This window comes from Sciurus carolinensis, chromosome 1 (genome assembly GCF_902686445.1).
Source record: "Sciurus carolinensis chromosome 1, mSciCar1.2, whole genome shotgun sequence".
NCBI classification, from domain to species: domain Eukaryota; kingdom Metazoa; phylum Chordata; class Mammalia; order Rodentia; family Sciuridae; genus Sciurus; species Sciurus carolinensis.
Window position 1 is genome coordinate 49964642 of NC_062213.1, and position 13684 is coordinate 49978325.

At 36.1% G+C, this 13684-nt stretch overlaps 1 protein-coding gene and 1 pseudogene across 1 annotated transcript in view; one reads left to right on the top strand and one right to left on the bottom strand.

Annotated features, from left to right (window-relative positions):
* The window catches only part of Cnbd1 (cyclic nucleotide binding domain containing 1), a 484214-nt gene that overhangs the window by 230770 nt on the left and 239760 nt on the right, over positions 1–13684 (bottom strand). The window lies entirely within an intron of this gene.
* LOC124988148 (protein PTHB1-like) lies at positions 8247–10809 on the top strand (annotated as a pseudogene).

Here is a 13684-nt window from a genome sequence, read left to right on the forward strand (position 1 = left end):
CAGGAAGTACCCATTATCAGAATTCAGGAGGCAGAGGAATTAACTGTCTTAAAAGTCAAGTCCTTGTTTTTATAAAATAAAACCTTGTCTTTACTCTTCAGAAGATCCAATATTCTGCCTTATCCCAAAGTTAAAATTAGAATATGTTCTCAACTGAAATCATTGGTTTAGTTTTATTCTGGATCTAGGAATGAGATTGCTATTTGATTGCTTTATAAAAAAAGAAGTATGCTTTCTCCAGTGGGAACAACCATTTATGAAAGCCTGATTGTACCCCAGGTTCAATATTTTCTAACCATCTGATGAAACCTAAGAAGTTTCATTGGGCGGTATGAGTAAAAATACTGATAGCCCAAATGCCTTCTGCTTAGAAAAATGATTGTGCTGAAAACACTAGGTAGGAATATTTTGTATTTAGCACTTGATTGTTCAGTTCAACTTGCACAAAATATTTCCCTCTAAATTAAGAAAATATACATCCTTAATGTATGTATGTACAAACTGGTTTCACTAAGTTCTAGTCATTTTATAGTTTCCAGACTTTGAATAAGAATTTAATCCATTTTGAACTGATTTTTTTGTATAGTGTGAAATGAGTCCAACATTATTCTTAAGCACCTGGATATCCACTTTTTCCAATACAGTTTATTTAAGAGACAGTCCTTTCCCCATTATCTGTTCTTGGCAATGTTTCCTTGTTGAAAATCAACATAATAATGAATTTATTTCTGACATATTTTGTTTCACTGATCTATGTATCTATTTTATATGCCAATCTGATGTTATTTGATTATTATACTTTTGTAGTATATTTTGAAGTCAGCTAGTGTGATGTCTCAAGTTTTTTCTTTTGATTGAGATTGCTTTGGCTATTTGGACTCATTTAGTTCCATAGAAATCTTAAGGCTATTTACCTTTTCCTGTGAATATGTCATTGAATTTTGATAGAGATTGCATTAATCTACAGATCATCTGGAGTAGGGTGAACATTTTAATATTATCAATTCTTTCAATCTGTGAACACAGGATATCTTTCCAGATCTTTCATTTATTTGTGTAATTTTTTTATTTCTTTCACCCACATTTCATAGTTTTCCTATTTGTTAAATTTACTCCTTTTTTAAAATTTTTATTTTTAGAAGATATTTTGAAGGGAAATATTTTCTTGATTTCTTTTTCATATGGTTTGTTGTTAGTATACAGAATCTCTAATGATTTTTGTATGTTGAGTTTGTATCTTGCAACTTTACTAAAATTCATTTATCAATTCAAACAGATTTTTGATAGAGTCTTTGGAGTTTTCTATATACAAAATCATATTGTCCGTATACAAAACAATTGAATGTTTTTCTTCCCAATCTGGGTGACTTGTATCTTTGCATTCCACCTAATTGTTCTGGCTGGGACTTCCCATACTATATTGAATAGATGTGGCAAAAGTGACATATTTTTTTTATGTTGAGATATAGTCTAGCTCTATCTAATTTATTGAGAGTTTGGTTTGGTTTGGTTTGGTTTGGCTTGGTACCAGGGATTAAACCCAGGGACTCTAAACAACCATGCCACATCCCCACCCTTTTTTTACATTTTATTAGAGACAGGTCTCACTGAGTTGCTTAGGGTCTCGCCGTGTTGCTGATGCTGGCTGAGTTTGAACTCATGATCCTCCTACCTCAGCCTCCCGAGTCGCTGGGATTATAGGTGTGCACCATCACACCCAGTTTATTAAGAGTTTTCAATCATGAACAAATATTGAGTTTAGCAAAACTTTTCTACATCTATTTTCTACTCTTTCTTTAAATTCAATTGTTAATTGTAGCCTGTAAAGTTTATTTGGCTATTTATATATATCACTAAGGAATATAAATGTAACATTTATAAAGCTCTTACTTTTGGTGAGCATATTCATATGTCATCTTTAATCACCAAAGCAGTTCTATGAGTAGGGTATTATTAGTACTATTATTACTATTGTATCTATCTTTAAAATAAGGAAACAGAATTTTTTAAAAAGTAAGAATATATCCAAAATCAAATGGTTGGTAAATAGCTGAACCAGGACTCAAACCTATATTCCAATTATTTCTTTTCTAGGTAAATTTTTAAGAGAAATAAAAACATTTGTCGTAAGAAGCGTGTACATGAACATTCACTGTTTAGGAATAGCTCAATTGTCTATAAACAGAATAATGAATAAGTATGTCATCATATATTCATACAATTAAGTACTATTCAGCAATTAAATAAAACATGAAAACATGTAAATTATAAAATAGACTGAGTAAAAACAGTCAAACAGAGAGATACATGTGCAGGATTGTATCTGTATGGAAATTTAGAATAAGTAAAATGGTACTAGAAATCAGATCAAATGAAGCTTCTGAGTATGTCTTGGACTAAATGCATACCTTCCCAAAACTCATGCTGAAATCCTCATCCTCAAGGACTTCTTTTAGGAGATAGGGACTTTGGAAGTGCTTAAAGCATGAGGGTAGAGCCTTCATAGTTAGGATTAGTGTCCCTATAAAACAGGCCCAAGGAAGTGGTTCACCCTTTCACCATGTGAGGACCCAGTGACAAGGCACAATCTATGAACAGGAAAATGGGCCCTAGGATGCCAAATCTGTCAGGACCAACATGATAGAGTTCCCAGACTCCAGAACTATGAGAAATAAATTTCTGTTACTGGTTCTGTTACTAGATGGTTCTGTTACCATCTAGTTTATGGTGTTTTGTTGCAGCAACCCAAACAGGCTACAACAGAAAAGATAAGTAATGGACTAAGAAATCTATATCAACAGTATAACATAGGGCTCTGGTAAGCTATTTGAATTACAAAAACATTAGACAAAGGAACCCAAGAATTTGATTTTTTTGATGATTGGGTCTTAAAAGTAATAGATAATAATGATGAAAGATAATTAAACCTTATGAAATCATAGAAAAAAATAGATTTCTCATCTCAACAATTGAGCAAAACATTACATACACTCCTGCACATATACACAGTCATATAGTGCCAGAATTTTAAAAATTAATTTCATATGTAGTTGCAGGTATTCTAGATTTATGCATATTTATCATTTTAAATATTTTTAAACATAAAAATGGATCTAATATGTAATTTTAATTGTATATAGCATTTAATTACATAGAGACATTAGGATTCATATATCTAATAACAAAATGAAAGACTTTTAAATTTTAAATTAATGCTATAAAATTTTATAAAAGGTCAACAAATATCATTTTACTCTTTGATTTAGTTACTCTTCATTCTCTCTTAAATACAAATATTAATCATTTAAATTTATCAGACTTTTTACAGTCTTCCCAATATCACTGAATGAATTCTAGATAAATTATAAAGTGTTTGCTTAGTTGAAGTTGTTATAAAAATTCCCCAAAATTCTAGAAATCATCCTGGAGACAGAACTCAATGGTCTTTTTTATTCATCCATAACTTAGTACGAGGTAACTTCTTGAACACTTTGCCTTCTCTGATTTTCGTCTGTCCAAAATCAAACTATTATAACCTTCAGCATGGATCATTTCCCTTGATTTTTCCTTGATTCTTCTCCAACCTCTTTCAGCTAAGCTACCTAAATCATACCAATCAGAGTTAACTCTTTAATGTAGATATCTTTCTCATGTCACTCTTCTCCACAAAAATCTTCAATGACTTTCCATGGCCTATAAAATAATTACTTAAATACTAAACTTGATGAACATGGTCCTTTAAAATATGAAGCAAACCTACCTGCTAAGCTGTATTTATGACACCACCTTCCCACTTCTGTGTCTTTCCTTATGTTGTTCCTTAGTCTGGAATGACCTTTCTACTCTGATGAAATTCTCATTTCAATGCTTTTTTTTTTTTCCACTCACAGTCTTTTTCATATATTTCATTATAAGAATTAACCTGAGTTTTCCTCATAAAAGTGCAATACCTTGATAACAGGTCCAATAGCCGTCTATCTTTATTCCTGAAAGTTTTTGTAAAAATTAGATAACATTGATAGTGCCCATTGTGGTACCTGATACATAATAGTTAATTTGAAGTTAAAGCACTTACAAAATGCTGATAGATACAAGAATAGGGAACTATGCAGTAGAGCTGTGTTTATCTCAGGCTTAGATTTCAGCAGTAATCTTGACTGTTGTTTTTGCCAAGATTTTTGCTATTGCAGGTAGAAAAATCTTACTGATGTAAAGGGGAATGATGTGCATGTAGATAAGGAAGATTGATATGGCCAGAATGGGATATGAGTGTGTTTCCAGGTTAGAGAAGATGGAAGATTATAAAGGCAGATGGCATGCAGGAGATAGAGAAGAGGGGTAGGCCTCACGTGTTAAACTAAGCAACTTGAAATGTATCTTCAAAAACAAGGAGAATAGTGGAAAGGTTTGACATCTTTTCAAAAATCAATACAGAGTGCAGATAAAAGAGAAGCAGTTAGGAACATATTATAGTAATCTAAATGCAATGATAAGCTCTGGGTGTAATAATATGGAATACATTTTCACTGTGATTTGCTTTCCAACCAATATTATTATTGCCAAAGAACAGACTCAGTCTGTTGGTTTAACTTAGCATCAGTATGCCTCTGACTTTCTAGACAGTCAACACCATGAAACTCCTAAACTCTAGACTCACATTTCAAACTGCCAAATTATTTGAGTATATAATTGGCATCTACAAATATCAAACTTAGCACATCCAAATTTGAACTTAAATTTTCATTCCCAAATCTTCTTGTACCTCAGTCTTACCAGTTTCAATAAGTCACATTGGCATTTCAAAATTAGAGAAATGGTTATTGAGTCCTCTCTTTCTTTCACCCTTTATGCCCAATCCATGCAATTGTACCTGAAAAATATATCCTGAACCCATTGACTTCTGTATATGCTCACTAGAGAAACAGTGTTCAAGCAAACGTTTTCAAGTAGACTATCACCAGAACCTTCTCATCATTTCCCCTTGTTACCCTTCTGGACCCACTTTATCCAAATCCATTTCGCCCTACCCACAGCAGCCAAAATGATTTTTTCACATGTAAATCATGTTTGTCTACTGTTTCTTAAAATACAGCATTGTCTTTTTTCAAATTCAAGAAAATAATCAATGGAACCTGAGAGAGATGATTTGATTTTTGTTTTAAAATAATAATCATTTTTTACTAAATGTAAAATACCAACAAACACAACAATTGTTTCTCCAGAAAGCATAAATGTTATTTAAGCTTTTTCCGGAATGACAGAAAAAGTTTAGTGAAAAGCACATCCGTTGATAAACAGCAAACTAATTAAATATGCAGGAAAGTCCATTGTCTCTGACATGGATATTTTAAAGTTGTTCAAAATTTTATAAAGGTTTTTTTTCTGTGGACATGACATCAAATTTCCTTAAAATAACAGTAATTAAAAGACACCAATTAAAGTAAGATTCAAACTGCCAGATTGGTACTTCTTAAAATTTATGAAGTTAGTCCTTTCTTCAAGTGGCTAGTATAGTTCCTTTTTATGCTCTCAATAAAAAGAACTCTTCCAACAAGATCTAAAAACCAACTACAAACTTGCCTGCAACTAAGTGACCTTTAACTGCCTTCTCAGGCCAGTGGGTCAGACAATTTCCTCACTAACTGTCCTACTTCTCCCTGACCACATTGCTTTTTTACTTGAGATATTTCCATCGATTCATGTGTTCTTTCTTTTTACTCACTCACCCTGTTGTATGTGGTTAATTTTAGGTGACTTCTGTACCCATGCCAGTCACTCTACTTATGCACAGAGTTCGTAAGGAAGAGTAGTACACAGACTAATTTCAGGGTACTTACTGTTGAATGAAAGTAAAATGAAAAAATCTAAAGTAGGTCATATGAGGGAAGCTAACAGTGCTGTACACAGACATAAACAAGTTGTATCAGAATACCAGAGAAAGTGAGCGGAGTTTTCAAAAAGGAAGTGAAGCTTGATCATTTTTAAGAGATTGCTGAGAAACCTCACAAGAGCATGCCATTCTGGGTTCCTAGGACAAAATGTATGAAGACATGGATATGATAGAAACTTGCAGTGAACGACATGTTATTCGTCATAACTAGCCCAAAGGTTGTATCGGGGAGCTGAACGCTGAAGGACCCTGGAAGCCATGGCAAGGGAATTTGAATTTTATCTTGTAAGTGCCTAAAAATGACTAAAACATCTTATGCATATGACTTTTACAAACATCACTCTAGTGACAATGTGGAAGATTGTAAATCATAAATAAGCACAGGAGGTTGTTGCCATGCATTAGCAAGATATATGAGGGTCTGAAGATGAAAATTGGAAGACGAGATGGAATGAAAAACAAAAGCACCACCATGAACAACAGCTGTAGGTAAAAACTGAACTTCCACAGCATGTTAGGTATTGTTCTCAGAACTTTTTTTTTTTTTCTTTTTTTTTTTGTTGTGCTGTGTGCTGGAGATCAAACCCAGGGTCTCAAATGTTCTCGGTGTTTTATATAATCTCTAAAACAATGATTTACAAGGCAAACAATGTTATGAGTTCAGTTTTTACAGATAAAGAACCTGAAGCCTAGAGTCTAAATTGCCCATGTTTCTAGAGCTATAAAATGTAGTCTGACTCCATTACCTGTGCTCTTAAAAGTGGTACTTTATTAGATACCATGTAAGGCCACACAATGTAGGCAGGAAACCAAAGTAGCTAGCAGCTCTTTTATTATGTGCAACATTATATGGAATTCTATAAAACAAGGGTATAGTGCCTTTATTCTTCCCTAATCTACAAACTACTTCTTCTGAGTTACGTAATTCAGTTCCTTCATTCCAGGACATCTCTCTGGACTTCCTAAGCCACGCTGAACTTGCCACAATGAATGTCCCAGACATGATCGTTTTTGATTGTCAGCTCAGCGCCTACCTCATCATGTACTGTCTCCTTTGCTCTTGTAACAACATTTTTATAGCTTCTGTTAAAAACAAGAAGCATTTTTAAATGTTTCATTTGAATGATTCCCCTGGTTCCATCAAAATGCAATCAGAAAGTAAGAGTCCCTGTATATGTGTGTGTGTGTGTGTGTGTGTGTGTGTGTGTGTGTGTGAGCACATGTGTGTTTGTGTATGTGTCGACTTGCATGCCTACTTGGAGACATGCTCATCGATTCTCTGAAACAAAGGGTCAGATCTGTAAGAGGTGTAAATAGTTTATCATTGGTTCAATATATACAAGAACAGGAGGGTGGGGACCAAATAAGCTTATTATTATTATTGAGATACAAATTTTATAAGAATAATCAAGGCACTGATAATTATACCTGCTAAAAGACAAATGAAATTGGTGAAATCTATTATGTTTTATCTTCACAGTTAATGAGCTAACTTGCTAAAAACAAACAAACAAAAAAAACGATCAGGTTAAAAGTTTGAAGCTTATTAGTTGAATGACATTGTTTAATGCGAACCCATTTTTTTCTATCTAGAATACTTCTTACCCATCTGATTGGAAAGAAGTAGAGCCCTGAAATTTGAAATCATGATACTAAAACCTTGATACATAAAGCATCATCAAAGCCACCTGTTTCAATGAAGGAACATGCAGAATGCATAAATTATAGAGCTGTGGTTCTGCTCTGCTTCAGAGTGACACTGTAAGTCCACAGATCAACCATAAATCAATTTCCATGGTCCAGGATGTTCAGTTTGAATGGATACCTGAAAGTCAGCAGAACCCCCAAAATGGATTCCTGGTCTGTGTGGTAAGAACTATAACAGTAGATGACAACAGGGCAAGGAGGGCACGGGTTAGGCTGGAGTGGGAAGGTGTCCCTTCCACTGGCCAGTCGTTATCTGCTACATCGCACTCACTGCCTTCTGCATCCATTTCCTCTTCTGTGTGAGCAGTAGGACGTGAAGTTGTTCTTCCCTGCCTGGTCTCTCCCAAGGGCTAGAAATTTCCTCTGCTTTGTGGGGTGACAGGGTGCAGGGGAGCTTCTTAGGGGAATCTCTCTGACTCTGTGGCGCTGGTGATGCTGCCTGGCAGGGCACTCTCTTAACCCAAAATGTACAAGTTTGAGCAGGAGAACAAGAGGGAGTAGAAAAAATAAGGGCTGTTCTTCTCTGCATCCTTTTATTGTTGCTTGTGCTTCATCACTGGGATCCTCATCAAGGCATTCTTAGAGGGAAGTTTGCAGATAGAGGATTTGAAGGAGGGTGAGAGTTCACTTGGCATCAGAGTGAAAGAAAATGTCTTTATTTAAAGCCCATGATTGGTGGTCTACTGTTCTGGGGGAAAAAGAATTTGATCAAGGCTGTTTGTGTTTGGCTGATGTTGATAATAGTGGAAGTAGACAAGATAAAATAATTGTGGGTAGATTTGTGGGATACCTAAGAATCTTTAACTCCCATCCTGTAAAAACAGGAGATGAAGCTTAAGCTGAAGATTTGCTTCTGGAAGTCCATCTAAAAAATCCCATACTTCAAGTGGAAGTAGGAAAGTTTGTTTCAGGCACTGAAATGCTTCATTTGGCTGTGTTGCATTCTAGAAAACTTTGTGTTTACTCTGTTCTGGAACCTTGGGTAATATGGAACATGGGAACCAAGATCAGCTTAAATTAATGTATGGACATAATCTTCAGAGAACAGCCTGCAATATGACTTATGAATCATTTGATGGAGTAGAAGGTCAAGATTTAATTTGTATCCAGTCTGTAGATGGGATGCTGATGGTGTTTGAGCAGGAGAGCTATGCCTTTGGGAGATTTCTGCCTGGTTCTCTTCTGCCTGGCCCTCTTGCTTATAGTTCCCGTACAGATTCCTTCATTACTGTCTCTTCCTGCAAACAAGTGGAAAGTTACAAGTACCAAGTACTTGCTTTTGCAACAGATGCAGATAAAAGGCAGGAGACTGAACAGCAAAAACTTGGTTCTGGAAGAAAACTAGTTGTGGATTGGGCTCTAAATATTGGTGAATAAGCCCTTAATATGTGTATTGTCTCTTTCAATCAGTCAGTGTCTTCTGTTTTTGTTCTGGATGAGAGAAACTTTTTTTGTCTTAAGGATAATGGACAAATTTGATTCATGAAGAAGCTTGATTATAGCCCAAGTTGTTTTCTCCCACATTGCTCAGTTTCTGAAGGAACAATAAATAGTTTGATTGGAAACCATAAAACTATGTCTCATGTTTATCAGGATGTGACACTGAAGTGGGTCACTCAACTTCTGCATGTTCCTGTGGCAGTAAGAGTGGGCTGTTTTCATGATTTAAAGGGCGTGATAGTCACCCTCAGTGATGATGGGCGCTTGCAGTGCTCATACTTGGGGACAGACCCTTCTCTGTTCCAAGCTCCAAAAGGTGAATCTAGAGAATTAAACTATGATGAACTTGATGTAGAATGGAAAAAATTTCAGAGAATTATCAAAGTTGTTAAATCACAAGGTGTTTGGCCCATGCATGAGAAAGAAGATGACTTGAACGTTTCTGCCATGGTTTCTTCTAACTTTGATTCAGTGTCTCAAGCTGCTGATGTTGAAGTTGGAACTGACATTGTCCCTTCCATCACAGTGAAGGTTACACTGCAGAATTGAATTGTATTGCCAAAAGTCAAATTATCCATCTACATGCAGCCACCATTAGTCTTGACTTGTGATCAGTTTACCTTTGAATTTCTGGCACCAGTGATGACTAGCACAGTAGCCTTTTCTGTTTATTTAAAAAGAAGTTATACACCATCTGATTTGGAAGGAAATGCTGTTATTGCTTATTCCAGACCCACAAGCACTCCTCAAGTTACACTTCCCCTGAAATTAATCTGCTTACCAGGTCAACCTTCAAAAACTGCAAACCACAAACTAACTCTTGATACTAACAAATATCCAGTCAGTCTTCTCAGTCTCTTCCCAGGCTTTGCCAATCAGTCAGATGATGATCAGGTGAATGTTATGGGTTTTCATTTCTTAGGTGGCTCTCAAGTTACCCTCCTTGCTTCCAAAACCTCTCAACAATATCGCATTAAAAGTGAACAATTTGAAGATCTTTAGCTCATAACAAATGAGCTTATTCTTCACCTTCAGAAATATTTTGAAAAACAGGGAGTCAAAGATTTTGTGTGTTCTTTTTCCGGATCTATGCCCCTTCAAGAATATTTCAAGTTGATTGATCATCATTTTGAGTTCCGGATAAATGGTGAAAACTTAGAAGAACTCTTATCTGAAAGAGCTGTACAATTTCGGGCCATCCAACACTGGCTATTAACAAGGTTCAAAAATAAAACACCAACCCCCCTCTAACACCTGGACATCTTGCTAGATGGAACCTACAAGCAGGTAATAGCTCTAGCGGATGCAGTTGAGGAAAACCAAGGCAATCTGTTCCAGTCATTCACCAGGCTGAAAAGTGCCATCCGTCTGGTGATTCTGCTGATGGGGCTATGGCAGAAGCTTAGTGCTGACCAGATTGCTATTCTGGAAGCAGCATTTTTACCGCTACAGGAAGACACACAAGAATTGGGCTGGGAAGAAACAGTGGATGCTGCCATTTCTCACTTGTTGAAGACCTGTCTGTTGAAGAGTTCAAAGGAATAGGCTTTGAACCTCAGCATCCAGCTGAACATACCCAAAGACACAAGCCAACTGAAGAAACATATCACCTTGCTCTGCAATAGATTAACCAAAGGGGCCGTCTCTGCTTAAATAATGATGCCGTGACCCCACAGACCATAGTCATGCCAGGGGTGGTTAGCGAGAAGCAGCTTTTCTCACAGCTCTGTGATTGGGACAGTGAGAAAACTACTTCTCTGGGAAATGAGTGAAAAAACTACTCCACTAATACTCAGTGTTGGACAGAGAGCCTTGAAGACTGGGAAAGCTGGGGTACATCGGACAAGGATAAGGAACAGCTGTGGAGCTGAGTTCCTGGCAGGAGTGGGGAAAATTAATACACAAAGTCAGAAAAGACGGAAAAGTGCTAGAAAAGTCTTATCAGGGGGTCAGTCCTGAAGTGACCCAGAGGTTATTCAGCTCATTAAACTGGTGCATGAAGGTGACCCAGTCTGCCTGCTGTGCCAGGGGAGCACTGAGGAGATGTATTGGTACCTCCATGCCACAGTGGCACCAACTCAGACCAGAAACTTAGACCTGTGAGTTCCAGGCTGAGTTCAGCAGACACAACTGCAAGATCCAAACTGAGCCTAGAAAATCAGGAGAATCTCTGCAATGGAGAATCTCTGGCATGGAGACCATTTTCCTGGGGGTAATACAGGTTGGAGAGGCTGGAGAAAGCCTGCTCCCTCTCCCACCCCCACTGCTTTTGGATCAGCCAGAGTGCAGGACCAGCAGCAGGGAGAATCTGAATGGGCAGAGTGACAGTTAGTGCTCAGAAACAGTCCTTGAGAGGCCAAAAAGGGCAGTATCCTCAAATAACAGAAACAGCAAAGGACCAACTCCCCCTTCCCACAAGCGATGCCTTTGTGAGAGTAGCGGGGTACAGTCCTGGAAGTGATTCATTATTGCCTAATAACTCCCCAAGCAATAAAACACCTGGGGCAATACCAGACCTACACCCTGTCCCTGGGAATTTCATTTGTGGAAAGGCATCTTCCTAGAACACAAAGGCAACTATACCCCGGAAGTGAAGCCAGAAGCATCTTCCACAGCTGCTCACACCATCACACTAAGGGAAGCCCAGAAACGGAAAGGCAGTTTGGCACAGCTATGCATAAACTCTCATTGACTATTCTGTTATTTTGTTTTGTTTTGTTTTTGAATGTGTGCTGATTGATACATGAGGGACATTTATACATTTGTGCACATACATATTTGTTTCTGCTTTTCCATTTCTGGCATTTCTTGAAAGTAGTTATTTTTCCATACTCTGTTTTTTGAGGGTCAGGGGTTTTGATTAACCTATTTTGGATTGATTTTCTATTGTCTTACAACTCTGTTTCCTTTTGTTTCTATTTCTCTCTTTTTTCCTGCTAAAGGCCAAACTGTGTTGTTCTCTCTTTCAGTAAGTCTGTTACTTCTGTTTTTTCTTCTCCCCATCATAAACATATCCTAAGTAATATCTGCATTGGCCTTATTCACCTCTTGAATCTACGAATCCTTTCCTACCCCCAATCTCTTCTTCTTTCCTCTTAACGAACTCTATCTTTAACTGGATACTTAAACATATTCATATTTATTTTTTCTCATTTCTAGCATTTTTTGAAGGCAATTATTTTTCATGGATCAGTTTTTTGAGGACTAGAATGTTTGATTAGTATATATAAATTTTGTTCTTTTCTTTCTTTTATTTTTTACTTCTAGGTTTACTTTCTATTTTACACATTATATTCTCTTACTTATCTCTTTCCCTCCACTCTCTCTTTTCCTCTGCTAATAGCCAATCTTTATTGATCTCTTGTTCACTCTTCCTTTAATTTTTAAATTGTTTTCCTCCTCCCTCAAAATCATCACATTATACCTCATTTCTATTCTATCCCTGTTCATCATGTGAAATTTTAAACCCTTTTATAAACTTACTGTTTCTACCATGAGAAATAACTGATCATAACATCTCTGATTATTGTGAAAATCAACATGGTAGATTTCATAACAAGAACTATTTGATTTAGTGCTGTAAATTGTTTGCATTGGTTGTTATTATCTGTCTCTTCCTAAAGGATGAGGTACAGGAAACCTTCAGGGACACCATAAGTTCACAGAGTAGAAACTCAGTACTAACTGTTAGATGGGTAGACATGCAAACAATAGATACAGAGATACAACCCAAAGGAGTACATAATCTTTTCAATGAAATAATATCTGAAAATTTGCCAAACCTTAAGAATGAAATGAAAAATAAAATAGAGAAAGTTTATAGGACCCCATTATATAAAATTAAAACAGAATCAACCAAGGCATATTATTATGAAAATGCCTATTATACAGAATTAGCATAGAACTTTTTAAATTTTATTTTTTCTAATTAGTTGTTCTTGATAGTAGAATGCATTTATACATTTTTATAGATCACACATAAATAGAGTATAATCTCTCATTTTTCTTATTATACATATTGTAGGATCACATGGTCATGTAGTCATACATTTATATGAGGTAAAAATGTCTGTTTCACTCTACTAGCATTTCTTCCTCCATACCTCCTCCACTCATTTCACTCCTTTCTACCTAATATAAAGTAACTCTATTCTTCCCTATACCCCCCATTGTGAATTAGCTTCTGCATATAAGAATAGAATTTCTGCCAGAGAAAAATGACAGGGCATTCTGACTCTTAGGTGATTTTTTAACCCAAACCCTTAAAGTTAGCAGGGCTTGGAATAAGATATACCAAGCTCTGGAAGAAAAATGAATGCAAACCAGGAATATTATACCCTACAAAATTAAGCTTCAGAATTTATGATGAAATAAAAAACTTCCATGATAAACAAAAATCAGAAGTCACAGCCACAAAATATACTCACTAAAACATTTCCTGAGGAAGAAATGAAGAAAAAAACTGAAAACCAGCTAATGGAGGAACTACTCTAGACAAATAGTTGATCAAAGGAGATAGTAATTTAAATTAAGACCAGAAATAAGTCAAAATTACAGGGGATAAAAGTCCTATCTCAATAATAACATTGTATGTAAATGTCCTAAATTCATAAATCAAAAGACATAGATTGGCAGATGGGATTATAA